This window comes from Panthera onca, chromosome E3 (assembly GCF_046562875.1).
Source record: "Panthera onca isolate mPanOnc1 chromosome E3, mPanOnc1 haplotype 2, whole genome shotgun sequence".
NCBI classification, from domain to species: domain Eukaryota; kingdom Metazoa; phylum Chordata; class Mammalia; order Carnivora; family Felidae; genus Panthera; species Panthera onca.
The window spans coordinates 25,471,717-25,490,920 of record NC_138354.1 but is presented as its reverse complement, the minus strand read 5'-3'; the positions used below and the strand labels follow the sequence as shown (position 1 = coordinate 25,490,920).

General features: G+C 41.0%; 1 protein-coding gene across 2 annotated transcripts in view; it reads left to right on the top strand.

Moving 5' to 3' along the window:
• The window catches only part of ACSM3 (acyl-CoA synthetase medium chain family member 3), a 57,409-nt gene that overhangs the window by 460 nt on the left and 37,745 nt on the right, over nucleotides 1-19,204 (top strand). The gene's annotated exons all lie outside the window — the stretch shown is intronic.

Here is a 19,204-nt window from a genome sequence, read left to right as displayed (position 1 = left end):
GGACAGAGAGAGGGGAAGACAGAGAAACCGTAGAAGGCTGTGCGCTGTCAGGGTTCAACCCACAAAGGGTGACATTATGATCTCAGCCCAAGTCGGAAGTTCAACCGACTGAGCCACTGAGGCGCCCTTGATGGGCACCTCTTACTGCTCACTATCCAAAAGCCAGGGCTTCCTGGGGAATTGGCCTGGATGGAGCGGGTTTGTAAATTTACATGCTGGCCTCCAGCCGGATGTAGACCATGCTTGTAAAGAACTGTTTTGTTTACCATTCATAGTCATTGATTCATTCTGGTAATATTTATTAAGTACCCATGCACTAGTTATTGACCTAAGTACTAAGGTTGAGACCATTAGCAAAGACAGACACACTTCATACTCACGTTGCCCTTATAGGCCAGTGTTTCTTAGAAGTCAATGTTTCTTCCAAACCACCCTACTTATTTTTTGCTCCTTTTGAAATGTGCATATGCAATGGACTTGACTTTAGCACTCCTGTTGGAGAACCCCAGAGGTACAAATAAAGAACGCAAAGTATAAGAAACTCATTGAAGTCAGAGAGTTGATTATCAGAATAAGAAATATAAAATACAGGGAAACTTGGCCAAACTTCTTTTTTTAAATTACTTTTTTAATGTTTATTTTTGAGAGAGATAGACAGAGTGCAATCGGGGGAGGGGCAGAGAGAGAGAGGGAGAGGGAGACACAGAATCTGAAGCAGGCTGCAGACTCTGAGCTGTCAGCACAGAGCTCCACGTGAGGCTCAAACTTGCGAACCATGAGATCATGACCTGAGCTGAAGTCCAGCGCTTAACCGACTGAGCCACCCAGGTGCTCCTGCCAAACTTCTTAACATTGAATTGTCACTATTCATACCCAAGATTCATATTCATACCCAAGATATTGTCCATATCAATTTCTTAACACAACTTTTGTTTGACGCTGATGTCATAACAAGTGATAGTAACATTTTGGTGAATTATTGTTCCGATTGTAGTTGGTCTGGACAGGAAATCACATCCTCACTTCTGAACAAAATCATGAAGAGCCAAAAGAAGGTTTGTCCTTTGTTGCCCTAGGAAGAATTAGCGAATCCAGTGACCCAGAAATGTAGATTGTTATAGAAAGTCAGGAATAAAGAACTTATTTATTGTAAGGCCTTCATCTCTCAGATTCACATTCTTGTGACACCTATGAAAAAGTAATTCTGATATGAAATAATAGTCTAGAATAGTCCATATACATATAAAAGAATTTTCACTACTAGGAAAATTATTCATCTTCTTTTCTCCAATTAAATATACCTTGCTATTTTCTTTTCTTCATATCTGTCCCCTAAAATGTTTATGAACCCACTCATTAAACTGGATAGATAAGCAATCCCTTCAGAGTTAACATCATAATATTCCCCATACCCTAAAGTCAGGAGTCCATCTCCTTATACTTCATGCAATTAAAAGTCAACTTGAGGTGGCTCCAACTCAAGTCAACTTGAGGTTAAGCATCCAACTTTGGCTCAAGTCATGATCTGTTAGTGGGTTTGAGCCTGGTGTCAGGGTCTGCACTGACAGAGCAGAGCCTGATTGGGATTCTCTCTCTCTCTCCCTCTCTCTCTGTTACCCCCCCACCTCAAAATAAATAAACATTAAAAAAAAATCAACTTGAACTTCATAAATCCCTTATGTTGGTGTTCCACCTATGACAGTATATTGCTTTGGTAAGCAATGCAGGAGTACTGTGCTTTTTATTGACCTAGATATTTCAATCTCACATTCCGAGATTTACTTGTAATGTATGAAACAACAAAATACTAAGAAGAGGAAAAGTAATTATCCTGATGTTGAACTTCATGGTTAACTGGGTTTTTTCTTGGTATATGTAAATATATATGTATATGTATGTATAGTTGTATATATACATATATGTATATAAAGATGTGTGTGTGTGTGTGTGTGTGTGTGTGTGTGTGTATAACCTTATCTTCCCTTAGGTTCTTTTGCTTAAATTACTAATATTAATACTAGAGTTCCTGATTAGTACTAGGTGTTAACTGTCCCATTCCACACTGTAGAGTAGGACAAATGGAAAAAATTCATTTCCCTTTTAGGGTGCTCCCTCTGGCCAAATATGGAGGCAATTTCATAAGAAATGGAATCCTTGAGGAAGTGATTTCCAATATGTCTTCTTTAATACTATTATCCTAGGGATGAAGGCAGAGAAATAAGCAGATTCTATCACCAGTGGGAAAACTGGGCTGGAATACATATCATGATCACCTATAACTACTTCCTTGTTAGTTTTTGTCTACCTTATGGTTAACATTTGTTGTTTTTGTTTGCTCAATAAATGAACCCCCTTTTGGGGAGGAGGTGTAATCCATCATTGGATGAGTCTGAGTGGAAGGCAGGGCCCACCTTGCATCATGGAAGCTTGACATGTCAGGTATCCCTTTTTCCCACTCTGTAATGTGAGCACATCACCTCAGCTTCATCAATTGGATGCATCTGTGAGGGACTGAGAATTGGAAGCAAATGTGTAAAGAGGAGTGCCCATTTAGAGTTCATCTAACCAATGGCAGTGGCATTCCAAATCCAGTATCATCAGCTTTGCAGCCACTCCAGAAGTAGTGGCAGTACTAGACTTTTCAGAACATTGATGCTAGTTCTAGCCTCCTCACTCCCCCAGTCATCCTTGGTTCTTCTGACCCTGGATCTACCACTATTTCCAAAAATTTTGTCATCATCTTATTTTTTGCTTTCACCTATATAATCAGCATAGCCTTTACTTTTGACAATGGAGATTGCATAGCATAGATTTCTGGAGGTCCTCAGTTGATTGTGAAGAACAGTGGCATTGCTGTGGTGTTCAGAAGCATAAAGAGAGCTGACTCAAACTTGTTTTTACTTTTGTTTTCATCCTTGGTGCCTGCCATAATGCCGGATCCATATTAGGTGCTCAAAAAATATTATTGAACATTTGAACTCAACCCCAAGAAATGGTCAGTAAAGGAAAAAGGTTAAGACCAATGCTATTAAGAAGGGAAGTATACCAAGTCCAGATCCCATTAAGCCCCACCAGAGGAGCAAGAAAAGAAGCTAGGAATTAAGAGAGAGATTTCCCTGGTAGTGCTGGAAACACATTTGTATGAAATTTCAATTTGTGTGAACTTTCACCTCCTTAGGTTACCAGTCATGGTCAGAGGTCTGGTGTCTATCATTGGGCACCAAGGGCTCTGTGATGTGGCTTGTAAACCCCTCTTCTGGCTCCTGTATACCAAGTGGTTTTTTTGTTTTGTTTTGTTTTAAGAAAAGGAATGTCGGCATTATAGAAAAATCACTTAATACCCTGTGCAGCGGATAATGTGGGTTTGGAATAAGTACTATGAGGAATTTGCCTTTTATTCTAATTAACCTAATTCTAATTCGCTTCACATATTCATGAGGTCTTCAGCCCAGAAAGGGAAGAATGATGTAAGACATTCTAAATTCTCTTTCTCTTCCTTTCAAAGTTACTGCCATTTAGCTTCTACTTGTATGTTCAGTACAGAATCCATCCTTGCCCCGAACACAGGTAGGAAACACTCTTAGATTTTGTTCCTGTTCTGACCACACTATCCATCCAGGATTTCCTGCCTTATTCTCTTGTTACCCAGCATTTTCAGATAATAGATGTCTTAACACTGAACCCTGGTCACCTGCTGATTTGATTTCTCTACACCTGCCACCTTCAGAGTTGATAATATGTATATGATCATGGGCCCAAATTCTAAAGTAAAACTGTGTTTAAATCCCAGTTCTGCCATGTTCTGGCTGTGGAACTTCAAGCAAGTGAGAAGCTGAATTTCCTCATTATATTAAAAAAACAAAACAACAACAACGTTTAAATGGGGATAATAATAATACCTATTTTCCGGGTTACTAGGAAAACTCATTAAGATAGGCATGACAAGTGCTTAGTTCATAGTCACTGTTCAGTCAATGTGGACTTGTTCATAGTCACTGTTGAGTCAGTGTGGACTTAAAAACAGCTGGTTTGGGGCTCAGTTGTGACTCAGTGATGTCTAGTATTTTTATTTATTTATTTTTTAATTTTAGAGATTGAGAGAGTATGAGCCGGAGAGAGGAGTGGGGGGCGGGCGGAGAGAGAGAATCTCAAGCAGGCTTCATGCTCAGCATGGAGCCCGACACAGCCCAACACAGGGCTCAATCCCATGACCCTGGGATCATGACCTGAGCCAACACTCAACCAACTGAGCCACCCAGGTGTCCCTAGTATTTTTTATATTAGTATCCATTCCCCAACCCAGTCCCCTAAATGCATTATTTGTCCCCTAATGTCTTATCTCCATGTGTCACTTATTGAAAGCTAAATTTAATCCTTTGAGGAAGGAGGCCAGAAGGGAAAGAAACTTTAAATATAGTTAACTTAATATCGCATATTATAAAATAAGATAAAATACGTAACACCTTACCTCTGCCAACTGGCTCCTGCCTCACATTTGATTGAATGACACCCAGGTCTTTCATTGGCTCTGTGCCCACAGCACTTGTGCCACACTTGCACTTTTATCACACCTACAAGCTGCATAAGAAACGTGCCCAACAGCCTGAGTTCCACAATGGAACCTGACTCTGAAGCCATGTGAACTTGGTCTATCCCTGGAGAAGCCACATTTGGTCTAGCCGTTTGTTCCTACCTGCATCCTCACTTAGCCCTGCTGGGTGTCCTGAACTCCTGATCCCAGCCCCTCCCCGCCCCCGCCGCCAGTGTGCTTCATCCCACCACTGCTAGAGTCTAATTTTGACAGGTAAGGCAAATTTGGCATTTTATGGATGTTGGTTCTTGAGAGAAAAAGTGAATAAATCTTCCCTCCAATTTTCTTCTCCAATTTTACACTCTATACATGCATGAGTCTTCTTAAAACTTTTCATGAGGTTTCACAGGTACTATCTTCCTGCTTCTCTGAGATTTGGTTGAATAATCTATGTTTAAATTTCATTGTTTTACTATATAGCTCTACTTTTTTAAGTACTTGTAGGTCCTCCTCCTGCTTCTTACTTCCACTTTTGTCAGTGCTCCTAAGAATGAATCCCTAATGGTGGAGTCTCAGACAGTTCAACAAGTTAGAAATACATCCATTTGGAACTGAAATCATCTGTGAACTGCACACTCCACCAAGGCATAACAATAGTATTGGATAAAGTACTAATGCAAGAAGTATAAATTTCAGAGTAGGTACGGCACATGCTTAATAGTCCAGGATGACAGAGGCTTAGAGGATCTTTCAGCACAGATGAGGCCTAAATAAGAATCTACATGAGTAGTCAGGTTGAATCATTTATATTTAAGTTAAAAATTGGAGGGAAGTTGGGGCCCCTGGGTGGCTCAGTCGGTTAAGCGTCCGACTTCGGCTCAGGTCATGATCTCACGGTCCGTGAGTTCGAGCCCCGCGTCGGGCTCTGTGCTGACAGCTCAGAGCCTGGAGCCTGTTTCAGATTCTGTGTCTCCCTCTCTCTGACCCTCCCCCGTTCATGCTCTGTCTCTCTCTGTCTCAAAAATAAATAAACGTTAAAAAAAATTTTTTTTTAAATTGGAGGGAAGTCAATGAGAATATGGCATTCAATGTGTAGATGAACAAATAGACAAACTGATTAAGAACATACATTGAGAGTCGCAGTCTTGTGTTTAAATACTGATTCCGCCCCTTTGCTACCTCTATGACCTTGGGCAAATAAACTGCTCTAACCTCATGCTCCTCGTCTATAAAATGGGAATAGCTATAATATATACCTTATAGGAAGTTATGAGTATTGAATAAAAATAATTCATGGTAATCACATAAAAATATTCAATAAATGTTAGCTACTGCTGTTTTGTCATGGCTGTTGCTAATTGGAAGGTTTGGTAAGATTAATTTTTAAGCAAACAAGAGTTGAGGTGAAGACCCAGGCTTTTTCTGTTGCTCAGTTTGCTCTGAGGTGTCTCCAGTCACTCCTTACTGATTTCCAGTACTCAAGATAAGCCTTATTTTATCTAAATGGGTTAATATGGAAAGATCTACAAGATACATTGGAAAATGAAGGGAAAAAAAGTGAGGTATGGGTAGTATGAACTGATTCATGTTTTAAAAGGGAATAATTAAGTGCATAAATATGTGTGTATATATACATATGTGACATGTATGCATACATATATGTGTACATACATATGTATATATACATATGTGACACATATTTATACATACATATGTGACTGTATACACATAACCTATACATTTCACATATGTATGTTTTCATCCTACATGTATATAAAAATGGTGCTTAGTAAGAGTTCAGGTGTCTCTTCACATTTCTCAACTAAAGCCCAAAGCTAAGGATTAAGAGGCATTATGTCCCTGCCCTTTCCATTCTAAAGAGAACTGTCAAAAAAGACTAAGAGGGGAGCCTGGGTGGCTCAGTTGGTTAAGAATCTGACTCTTGATTTCAGCTCAGGTCATGATCTCAGTTTGTGAGTTCGAGCCCCATGTTGGGCTCTGCACTGACAATGCGGAGCCTGCTTGACATTGTCTCTCTCTGTCTCTCTCTGTCTCTCTCTCTCTGTCTCTCTCTCTCTCCCTCTCTCTCAAAATAAATAAACTAAAAAAAAAAAAAAAAAAAGACTAAGTTTTGTAACTCTCTCCAGGTTTGTGAAAAGGTGGCTCAACTGGTCCTGCTACACTGAGAGCACTCTGCTTTTGGGCCTAAATCAGAAACTTGGGGATGGGAAAGAAGATAGTACTTTCACACCCTTTGCTGAGAGGGACACTAAGGGAATCCATTATAAAGGTTAGTGGTTCCTGGAAGGAGACTGGCATCGCATTACTGGGATGATGTCCCCTTCTGCCTGACCAAGTATGGAAATAAGCCAGAAAGAGAAGTAGAGACACATGGCAGAGCACAGAGAGTGAGGTGGGTGGAAAGACAACACAGCAGAGGCCTGCAGCCTGAGACAAGGTGTTCTAAAAATGTGTGAGTATCTTCTGTGCCAAGTGGACTCCCAGGAGATACCTAGGCTTGAACAGCCAGGCCCAACAGAGGATTAAAGTCTTAGCCAGCATGGTAAACCCTCTTCTCTTAATCTTTTTTTCCTTAACTCTGACAGTAGAGTGTCTAGAAGTTAGATAAGAGGGGGAAGGTATATGAGATGCAGACAAGCTACATGTCTGTATTCTAGATACTAGAGTGGGAGGAGTGCAGAAGGGTGGCTAGTCCTGTCCACTGCTGGTCCCAAGAAGCACAGAGCAAGTCTGTGCTAGGGAGAGGGGAACAGGTGCAATGTACATTGAGTCTGTGATTAATATGTGTTTTTATTTTTGAGGGGGGTGGGGCAGAGAGGGAAAGAGAGAGAATGTGAGTGGTGGCAGAGAGAATCCCAAGCAGGTTCCACACTGTCAGCACAGAGCCTGATGTGGAGCTCAATCTCACACACATTGAGATCATGACCTGAGCCAAAATCAAGAGTCAGACATTTAACCGACTGAGCCACCCAGGCACCTCTGTGATTAACATTTTTAAGTGGACAAACTTATAACTAAAAGTGATTGTGAATTGTGGGATCATCCCAGCAAGTCACTAAGGGATAGAAAAGGGATATTGGATACAGCAGGTGTGGGGGGACAGAAATTGGGAGAAAAACTAAAGTTGATTTAAGACTTATTTGAAAAACTAGTTGCATATATATTCCACCCACTTCCCTATACACACATACACCCTTGTTTTGCAACACATTTAGTAACTACTTTATATCATTCTGTATCTTTCATTTTTATCCATATGCAGACATTATTTTTATATTATTTTTATATTAATATATATTTTATATTATTTTATATTAATAAATATATTTTATATTAATATATATTTTATATTCTTTTTATATTAAGCTATCACTTTCCAGCTCCCTGGAAGTGAGGGTGGAGCCACTGAAATGTAGGCAGAAGTGGTGCATGTTTCTAGGCCTAAATTCATATGAGATCCTCTACAAATGTCTCTCTCTGCTCTTTGCTCTGGCTCTTGCTCTTCTGCTTTTCTACTGGCTGATTGCAGAGCATCCAGCACACAGCTCTTAGAGGAGGGCTGAGGGAGAATGGAGCCCATGAATATAAGTCACTGTGTCACTGTGAATATAAGTCACACTGAGTCACTGTGTGGAGTGGAGCTAACCAGGAAAGCCCAGCAACACAGAACTTTCACATTAGACTTCAGCCTCTGAGCTTTACCTTGGTTTGTTTCTACTGCATAACATAGCACCCTTTGAACAATACACTGGCAATCTAGAGTTTGTTCAGAACGTCTTTATTCTTCTTGTTAGAGTCTTACTGTCCACAGAGATTATGAACACTGTCCTTCAGATAAATTAATAAAACAGCTCATAACAAGGTGAAGAGAACATAGGTTTTGAAGTAAGACCTGATTGGAAAGCCCAGCTTTGTTATTTTCTTTTAGACTCAGAGGGAAATCCTGGACCAGTGGCCAGCTTTCTGTTTTCTTGCCAGGACACATGAAATGCCTCTTGCTCCCTCCTTACAAAATGTACATAGAATTAAAATTCTTGTCTGTAAGTAGTTAACAAAATAGTTGACACAGTTATATAAACCTCTGTCCTCTTTCCTGTAGAACAGGTTTTGAAAGTGTTTTTATTTTTGAAGGGGATTATATTTCAGTTGGGTACTAGAGAAGAAAACCTGATTCCTTTCCAGAGAAAATGGGAATCTTCATGAAATAATGGATATGGGAAATGATTGTCAAAAGCTGCATTAGGTGAGGGGCACATGGGTACTCATTTGGTTAAGCATCCAACTCTTTTTTTTAAATTTTTATTTATTTATTTTGAGAGAGAGAGAGTGCATGTGTGCAGGGGAGTGGCAGATAGAAAAGCAGAGAGAGAGAATCCAAGCAGGCTCTGTCAGTGCAGAGCCGGATGCAGGGCTTGATCTCAAGAACAGTGAGATCATGACCTGAGCTGAAATTAAGAGGCAGACACTTAACCAACTCAGCCACCTGGGTGCCCTGTGCCCTCTTGAAATCTCAGCTCAGGTCCTGATCTCAGGGTTGTGAGTTCAAGCCCTGTACTGGGCTCCATGCTGGGCCTGGAGCCTACTTAAAAACAAAAACCAAAAACTATATGAGGTGAAAAGCTGATGGAACCTTGGATGGGTCAGGCTGATACCTTAACATCAAAAAAGGCAAGCCAACTAGACATTATGTTTCCCAAGATGTCATGCAATAGTAATTACACAATACTCTTCATGTAATCCTTTTGCTAAATATTGATCTGGCCTCTAGATATATTAGTTTACAGAAATAAAGGGACAGAAAAATAGGTTAAATTCAGCCACAGGGTTGAATACTCAAAATGAATTAAATGATAGGATGTTTAGGTTTATTTCGAAGTAATGCAAGGAGAGGGAGTGGTGGGCAGGGATATAAATGAAACAAGACTGGCCATGTGTTGACAATCGTTGGAGCAGAGTGACAGATACACAGGAGTTTATTATACTATTCTAGCTATTGGTATATATGGTTGAAATTTTCCACAATGAGGGACAAAGAGAAAGAGAATAAGGAAGTAAAAACTACAAGTTGTATATAAATTTTGCTATAAAAAGAAATGAAGAGGTGGAAGAGGAAAAATATCCCAAGATACTTAAAAATTTTTTAATGTTTATTTATTTATTTATTTATTTATTTATTTTGAAGGAGAGAGAGACAGAGCATCACCAGGGGAGGAGCAGAGAGAGAGGGAGACACAGAACCCAAAGTAGGCTCTAGGATCCAAGCTATCAGCACAGAGCCTGACGCCGGGCTTGAACCCATGAGCCAGGAGATCATGACTTGAGCCAAAGTCGGACGCTCAACCAAGTGAGCCACCCAGGCATCCCCTAAGATATTTTTTTTTCTGTATTGTAAGTCTTTTTTCTTTCTTTATTATTTTTTTATATATGAAATTTATTGACAAATTGGTTTCCATACAACACCCAGTGCTCATCCCAAAAGATGCCCTCTTCAATGCCCACCCCCTACCCTTCCCTCCCTCCCACCCCCCCATCAACCCTCAGTTTGTTCTCAGTTTTTAAGAGTCTCTTATGGCTTGGCTGTCTCCCACTCTAACCTCATTTTTTTTCCCTTCCCCTCCCCCATGGGTTTCTGTTAAGTTTCTCAGGATCCACATAAAAGTGAAAACATATGGTATCTGTCTTTCTCTGCCTTACTTATTTCACTTAGCATCACATTCTCCAGTTCCATCCACGTTGCTACAAAGGACCATATTTCATTCTTTCTCATTGCCATGTAGTACTCCATTGTGTATATAAACCACAATTTCTTTATCCATTCATCAGTTGATGGACATTTAGGCTTTTTCCACAATTTGGCTATTGTTGAGAGTGCTGCTATAAACATTGGGGTACAAGTGCCCCTACGCATCAGCACTCCTGTATCCCTTTGCACTTCCTAGCAGTGCTACTGCTGGGTCATAGGGTAGGTCTATTTTTAATTTTTTGAGGAACCTCCACACTGTTTTCCAGAGCGGCTGCACCAGTTTGCATTCCCACCAACAGTGCAAGAGGGTTCCCGTTTCTCCACATCCTCTCCAGCATCTATAGTCTCCTGATTTGTTCATTTTGGCCACTCTGACTGGCGTAAGGTGATATCTGAGTGTGATTTTGATTTGTATTTCCCTGATGAGGAGCGACGTTGAGCATCTTTTCATGTGCCTGTTGGCCATCTGGATGTCTTCTTTAGAGAAGTGTCTATTCATGTTTTCTGTCCATTTCTTCACTGGATTATTTGTTTTTTCGGGTGTGGAGTTTGGTGATTTCTTTATAGATTTTGGATACTAGCCCTTTGTTGGATATGTCATTTGCAAATATCTTTTCCCATTCCGTTGGTTGCCTTTTAGTTTTGTTGATTGTTTCCTTTGCAGTGCAGAAGCTTTTTATCTTCATGAGGTCCCAACAGTTGATTTTTGCTTTTAATTCCCTTGCCTTTGGGGATGTGTCAAGTAAAAAATTGCTGCGGCTGAGGTTAGAGAGGTCTTTTCCTGCTTTCTCCTCTAGGGTTTTGATGTTTTCCTGTCTCACATTCAGGTCCTTTATCCATTTTGAGTTTGTTTTTGTGAATGGTGTAAGACAGGGGTCTAGTTTCATTCTTCTACATGTTGCTGTCCAGTTCTCCCAGCACCATTTGTTAAAGAGACTGTCTTTCTTCCATTGGATATTCTTTCCTGCTTTGTCAAAGATGAGTTGGCCATACTTTTGTGGGTCTAGTTCTGGGGTTTCTATTCTATTCCATTGGTCTATGTGTCTGTTTTTGTGCCAATACCATGCTGTCTTGATGATTACAGCTTTGTAGTAGAGGCAAAAGTCTGGGATTGTGATACCTCCTGCTTTGGTCTTCTTCTTCAAAATTACTTTGGCTATTCGGGGCCTTTTGTGGTTCCATATGAATTTTAGGATTGCTTGTTCTAGCTTCGAGAAGAATGCTGGTGCAATTTTGATTGGGATTGCATTGAATGTGTAGATAGCTTTGGGTAGTATTGACATTTTAACAATATTTATTCTTCCAACCCATGAGCATGGAATGTTTTTCCATTTCTTTATATCTTCTTCAATTTCCTTCCTAAGCTTTCTATAGTTTTCAGCATACAGATCTTTTACATCTTTGGTTAGATTTATTCCTAGGTATTGTATGCTTCTTGGTGCAATTGTGAATGGGATCAATTTCTTTATTTGTCTTTCTGTTGCTTCATTATTAGTGTATGAGAATGCAACTGATTTCTGTACATTGATTTTGTATCCTGCAACTTTGTTGAATTCATGTATCAGTTCTAGCAGACTTTTCGTGGAGTCTTTCGGGTTCTCCATGTATATTATCATGTCATCTGCAAAAAGTGAAAGCTTGACTTCATCTTTGCCAATTTTGATGCCTTTGATTTCCTTTTGTTGTCTGATTGCCGATGCTAGCACTTCCAACACTATGTTAAACAACAGCCATGAGAGTGGACATCCCTGTTGTGTTCCTGATCTCAGGGGGAAAGCTCTCAGTTTTTCCCCACGGAAGATGATATTAGCTGTGGGCTTTTCTTTTTTTTTTTTTTTTTTAATTTTTTTTTAATGTTTATTTATTTTTGAGACAGAGAGAGACAGAGCATGAACAGGGGAGGAGCAGAGAGAGAGGGAGACACAGAATCTGAAAGAGGCTCCAGGCTCTGAGCTGTCAGCACAGAGCCCAACGCGGGACTCGAACTCACAGACTGTGAGATCATGACCTGAGCCGAAGTCGGACGCTTAACCGACTGAGCCACCCAGCCGCCCCAGCTGTGGGCTTTTCATAAATGGCTTTTATGATGTTTAAGTATGTTCCTTCTATCCCAACTTTCTCGAGGGTTTTTATTAAGAAAGAATGCGAATTTTGTCAAATGCTTTTTCTGCATCGATTGACAGGATCATATGGTTCTTATCTTTTCTTTTATTAATGTGTTGCATCACGTTGATTGATTTGCAAATGTTGAACCAGCCCTGCATCCCAGAAATGAATCCCACTTGATCATGGTGAATAATTCTTTTTATAAGCTGTTGAATTCAATTTGCTAGTATCTTATTGAGAATTTTTGCATCCATATTCATCAGAGATATTGGCCTGTACTTTTTCTTTACTGGGTCTCTGTCTGGTTTAGGAATCAAAGTAATGCTGGCTTCATAGAATGAGTCTGGAAGTTTTCCTTCCCTTTCTATTTCTTGGAATAGCTTGAGAAGGATAGGTATTATCTCTGCTTTAAATGTCTGGTAAAATTCCCCAGGGAAGCCATCTGGTCCTGGACTCTTATTTGTTGGGAGACTTTCGATAACTGATTCAATTTCTTCGCTGGTTATGGGTCTGTTCAAGCTTTCTATTTCTTCCTGTTTGAGGTTTGGAAGTGTGTGGGTGTTTAGGAATTTGTCCATTTCTTCCAGGTTGTCCAGTTTGTTGGCATATAATTTTTCATAGTATTCCCTGATAATTGCTTGTATCTCTGAGGGATTGGTTGTAATAATTCCATTTTCATTCATGATTTTATCTATTTGGGTCATCTCCCTTTTCTTTTTGAGAATCCTGGCTAGAGGTTTACCAATTGTGTTTATTTTTTCAAAAAACCAACTCTTGGTTTCATTGATCTGCTCTACAGTTTTTTAAGATTCTATATTGTTTATTTCTGCTGTGATCTTTATTATTTCTCTTCTTCTACTGGGTTTAAGGTGTCTTTGCTTCTCTGCTTCTATTTCCTTTAGGTGTGCTGTTACATTTTGTATTTGGGATTTTTCTTGTTTCTTGAGATAGGCCTGGATTGCAACGTATTTTTCTCTCAGGACTGCCTTTGCTGCATCCCAAAGCATTTGGATTGTTGTATTTTCATTTTCATTTGTTTCCATATATTTTTTTAATTTCTTCTCTAATTGCCTGGTTGACCCATTCATTCTTTAGTAGGGTGTTCTTTAACCTCCATGCTTTTGGAGGTTTTCCAGACTTTTTCCTGTGGTTGATTTCAAGCTTCATCGCATTGTGGTCCAAAAGTATGCATGATATGATCTCAATTCTTGTATACTTATGAAGCGCTGTTTTGTGACCCAGTATGTGATCTATCTTGGAGAATGTTCCATGTGCACTCGAGAAGAAAATATATTCTGTTGCTTTGGGATGCAGAGTTCTAAATATATCTGTCAAGTCCATCTGATCCAATGTATCATTCAGGGCCCTTGTTTCTTTATTGATCATGTGTCTAGATGATCTATCCATTGTTGTAAATGGGGTATTAAAGTCCCCTGCAATTACCACATTCTTATCAATAAGGTTGCTTGTGTTTGTGAGTAATTGTTTTATATATTTGGGGGCTCCTGTATTTGGCGCATAGACATTTATAATTGTTAGTTCTTCTTGATGGATAGACCCTGTAATTATTATATAGTGCCCTTCTTTATCTCTTGTTACAGCCTTTAATTTAAAGTCTAGTTTGTCTGACATAAGTATGGCTACTCCAGCTTTCTTTTGACTTCCAGTAGCATGATAAATAGTTTCCATCCCCTCACTTTCAATCTGAAAGTGTCCTCAGGTCTAAAGTGAGTCTCTTGTAGACAGCAAATAGATGGGTCTTGTTTTTTTATCCATTCTGATACCCTATGTCTTTTGGTTGGTGCATTTAGTCCATTTACATTCAGTGTTACTATAGAAAGATATGGGTTTAGAGTCATTGTGATGTCTGTAGGTTTCATGCTTGTAGCGATGTCTCTGGTACTTTGTCTCACAGGATCCCCCTTAGGATCTCTTGTAGGGCTGGGTTTAGTGGTGATGAATTCCTTCAGCTTTTGTTTGTTTAGGAAGACCTTTATCTCTCCTTCTATTCTGAATGACAGATTTGCTGGATAGAGGATTCTCGGCTGCATATTTTTTCTGTTCATCACATTGAAGATTTCCTGCCATTCCTTTCTGGCCTGCCAAGTTTCAGTAGAGAGATCGGTCACGAGTCTTATAGGTCTCCCTTTATATGTTAGAGCACGTTTATCCCTAGCTGCTTTCAGAATATTCTCTTTATCCTTGTATTTTGCCAGTTTCACCATGATATGTCGTGCAGAAAATCGATTCAAGTTACATCTGAAGGGAGTTCTCTGTGTCTCTTGGATTTCAATGCCTTTTTCCTTCCCCAGATCAGGGAAGTCTCAGCTATTATTTCTTCAAGTATACCTTCAGCTCCGTTCCCGCTGTCTTCCTCCTCTGGAATACCAATTATGCTTAGATTATTTCTCTTTAGTGCATCACTTAGTTCTCTCATTTTCCCCTCATACTCCTGGATTTTTTTTATCTCTCTTTTTCTCAGCTTCTTCTTTTTCCATAATTTTATCTTCTAGTTCACCTATTCTCTCTTCTGCCTCTTCAATCCGAGCTGTGGTCATCTCCATTTTATTTTGTAGCTCATTAATAGCATTTTTTTAGCTCCTCCTGGCTGTTCCTTAGTCCCTTGATCTCTGTAGCAATAGATTCTCTGCTGTCCTTTATACTGTTTTCAAGCCCAGCGATTAATTTTATGACTATTATTCTAAATTCACTTTCCATTATATTGTTTAAATCGTTTTTGATCAGTTCATTAGCTGTTATTATTTCCTGGAGGTTCTTTTGAGGGGAATTCTTCTGTTTTGTCATTTTGGATAGTCCCTGGAGTGGTGCGGAACTGCAGGGCACTTCCCCTGTGCTGTCTTGAATAACTTGCGTTGGTGGGCGGGGCTGCAGTCAGACCTGATATCTGCCCCCAGCCCACCACTGGGGCCATAGTCAGACTGGTGTGTACCTTCTCTTCCCCTCTCCTAGGGGCGGGATTCACCGTGGGGTAGCGTGGTCTGTCTGGGCTACTTGCACACTGCCAGGTTTGTGGTGCTGGGGATCTGGCGTATTAGCTGGGGTGGATAGGCAAGTTGCACAGGGGCGGGAGGGGGAGGCTCAGCTCGCTTTTCCTTCGGAGATCCGCTTCAGGAGGGGCCCTGTGGCACCGGGAGTGAATCCGACCCACCGGAGGAATGGATCCGCAGAAGCACAGCGTTGGGTGTTTGCGCAGTGCGAGCAAGTTCCCTGGCAGGAACTGGTTCCCTTTGGGATTTTGGCTGGGGGATGGGCGAGGGAGATGGCGCTGACAACCGCCTTTGTTCCCTGCCAAGCTGAGCTCTGTCCTCCGGGGCTCAACAACTCTCCCTCCCGTTGTCCTCCAGCCCTCCGGTTCTCTGAGCAGAGCTGTTAACTTATAACCTTCCAGATGTTAAGTCCCACTTGCTGTCCCAACACACTCCGTCTGGCCCCTCTGCTTTTGCAAGCCAGACTCAGGGGCTCTGCTTTGCTGGTGGGCTGCCCCTCTGCCTCAGCTCCCTCCTGCCAGTCCGTGGAGCGCGCACCGCCTCGCCGCCCTTCCTACCCTCTTCCATGGGCCTCTCATCTAGGCTTAGCTCCGGAAAGTCCGTTCTGCTAGTCTTCTTGTGATTTTCTGGGTTATTTAGGTAGGTGTGGGTGGAATCTAAGTGATCCTCAGGATGCGGTGAGCCCAGCGTCCTCCTACACGGCCGTCTTCCCAGAAGCCAGTCTTTTTTCTTTAAGAACTTGTTACCAGCCACCTCCTTGACACAAATGGAACCTGGAAAATGATGTTCTCAGGGATGCTTTTCTGTTTTCTTTGTTGTCCAACACTGTGAAAATTGTTCAAAGATGGAACTTGATAAGGTTCACCCAATGCCAGCATAGGACAGATGACAGCTGAGGCCCAGACATCACCCTCTCACTTCATGTCCATTGTCATGACTACCTCCCGGGTCAGGAAGACAAAGCCAGCATCAGGATATCCTCATCTCGCGACAACTTTCTGACTCCCTGTAGGTGTGTGGTTCAGAATCGAGGGCCCGGTGAGCCGCCCCCAGTAAGATATTTTAATATAGGAGATATTACTATGTGTTTGTGGCTGTCTCTTTACATCTCCTAGTCCAAAATAAAAGGAAGAAATGGGTGGTACAGGAGAGAGGTAATTGAAGGAGTAATGTTCTTGAGTTAGGGAGAGCAGATGATGTCAAGGACACTGTGGAGAGGGTGGCCCAAACTAGGAACCTGACAACTATTCATTGTTACAGGAAGGAATGCAGAAGGTATGAACAGAATTATAGGAGTTTAGGTTGATTAAGTACTAGGGGGTTGAGGAAATTCTCTTCTGGCTACTTCTAAATCTCAGTGAAATAAGAGGAGGAGAGGAGAGATGAAGGTTTATAGAAATAGGAGAAGGTATGAAATGGTTATCTCCACCTATAGATATGTAATGGGGTTATCAGGCAATGGGAAGGACCTGCTTGGATTTTTTAAGACCATTAGCAAGTACCATCAACATCCTAAGTGCAGAACCAGGTTTCCGCAGAACCATTTCTCCAGAGCTATGTTAAGCTGCTCATGTGCAGTCACAATATAGGGAGATAGCTATCTGGAGTTTTGCAGAAAGCTGGGTTTTGTCGGGTGAGTATGGTGAGGGAGAGCAATACAAAGGAGTTGTGTAGGACCTAGAATCCAAGATGGGCAAGAGGTAAGTGAAGGTATGAAGAAGACAGTGTTCAAGTCAATGGACTGAAGATTTTAGTGGAGTTAAAGGAATTACTGTGATAAAGATAGTAAAGGGAAATGAACTGGCAAGACAGGAGGAATTAGTAAAAAAAAAAAAAAAAAAAAAAGCGGGGTGGGGGATGTTGACACAGATTTTGGAGGTAGTACTGTTGGTGGTAATGAGAAGGTGTGGGGTGCAGTCACAAGAATGAGAGACTAAGGCTGGGTAGGATTAAGATCATTGGGAGACAGGATATTAAGAGAATGAAAGACCACAGTATTAAATGGGTTGTTTACATGAGCACTGAAGTTACTAAGATGGAACAGGGACTGAACTCAGGTCCCCTCAATCTTCACCACAAAATCCAGCAATCCTTGAGAGATGGATCTCTATGGTCTCACAGGAATGGGAAAACAGGATGTTTACCAAAGGAGGGACCCCTCTACAAAGACTGGTGAAGACCAAATCAAACCAGTCTGCAAGATGGACCCCAGTGCTGACCTTTCACTGACTTTGTCCCTCATTATAATACTAAAAACCATGCCCAGGGGTGGAGATTTAACATGGTAATGAGACATTCGATGCGTGAAGAAGCATGTTCTGTCCACTTTGCCTGTCCGCCCAACTTCCTGTATCTCTCTTCACCCCTACATGCTTAGACATCACTCCTTTCCCACCTTACCATCTTTAAAAACTTCCTTGGCCTTTGTTCTGACAGCCAGCATGAAGGACCCTTTCCTTTGCGCTGTCTCCCTTGTGCTCGAGCATAAGCCCAATAAAAGCCTTGCCTGGAAATTCCCATTTGGCCCCAGTCAATTCCTATTGCTTGGAGAGCCCAAGGACCCAAGTCAGTAACATTACGAAGAATGATGTAGAAATTATAATAGAGAATGACCATAAACTAGCATAACAGAAAAAGAATCTACAGAATAAGACACATTTGTTGTAGGTAAGACCTGATATAGGAATAACAACATTAAAACACCTCTGGCTGAAGTTAATTAATTTGTGAATAAAGAAAAAATTACACAAGCACCCAGGCAGAGTAAGTGAGGCTCTACAGTGCTGCATTTCAATTCAGTTCTGACACTGTTGGGATAGCATCAGACCTCACAGCTTTAAAAGCACAGTCCCCAGAAAGACTTCCCATACTTCAGATGTTAACTGTAAGTTCACAGGTCCCCAGACCACACAAACCTCTGACCAACTGGCTACCACCCCCTCCTGTTCCTTAATTCACTAGACCTCACAGAACTCAGAAGAGTGCTAGACTTGGGATTACAGTTTTATTATAAAGGTTATATATATGGACCAGCCAAATGAAAAGAAGCATAAAAGAAAGTCTGGAAAGTCCCAAATGTACAGCTTCCATGCCCTCTCTCTGTGGAATCAGGGCATGTAACCCTCCCAGCACATTGGATATATTCACCAACCAGGAAACTTCACCATTTTTATTGGGGTTTCATTATTTAGGCATAATTAACTGAATCATTAGGCATTTGACTCAAGTCAATCTCCAGTTCCCCTTCCCTCCCCAGAGCTTCAAAGCTCCAACCCTCTGATCACATGGCTGACCTTTCTGGTGACCAGACCCTTCATCCTGAGTCACCTTGCTAGCATAATCTCAGGTGGCATTTAAGGGGTTCATGAATAACAAAGGCACTCCTATTACTCAGGAATTCTAGGGATTTAGAGTCTCCAAGGATTTAGGAACCAAGGACAAAGGCCAGTCAAATTTTCTATTATACAACAGGCACATTCCAGGAGAACAGAACTTGTTTGACCTCTGGCTTCTCCAAAGTAATATTTAATGCCAAATAACAGTGAAACAAGGTCTACAGTTTTCTGAGGGAAAGAAAATTTAACACAAGAAACTCTTACCTAGACTTTATATTCTCAGTATAAAGTCAGTAGATAGGCATTACCAACTAAGCAAGGGAAAGCAGTCATTATAAGCCCTTGTGGGGGAAAAAAATCTAGTAGGTGTTAAATTCAGCAAACAAAGAAAAACATTAATGAATACAAGGAAAGAGAAGCTATGTGTAAAGGACTATTAGTAAGCACTGAATCCACTTAG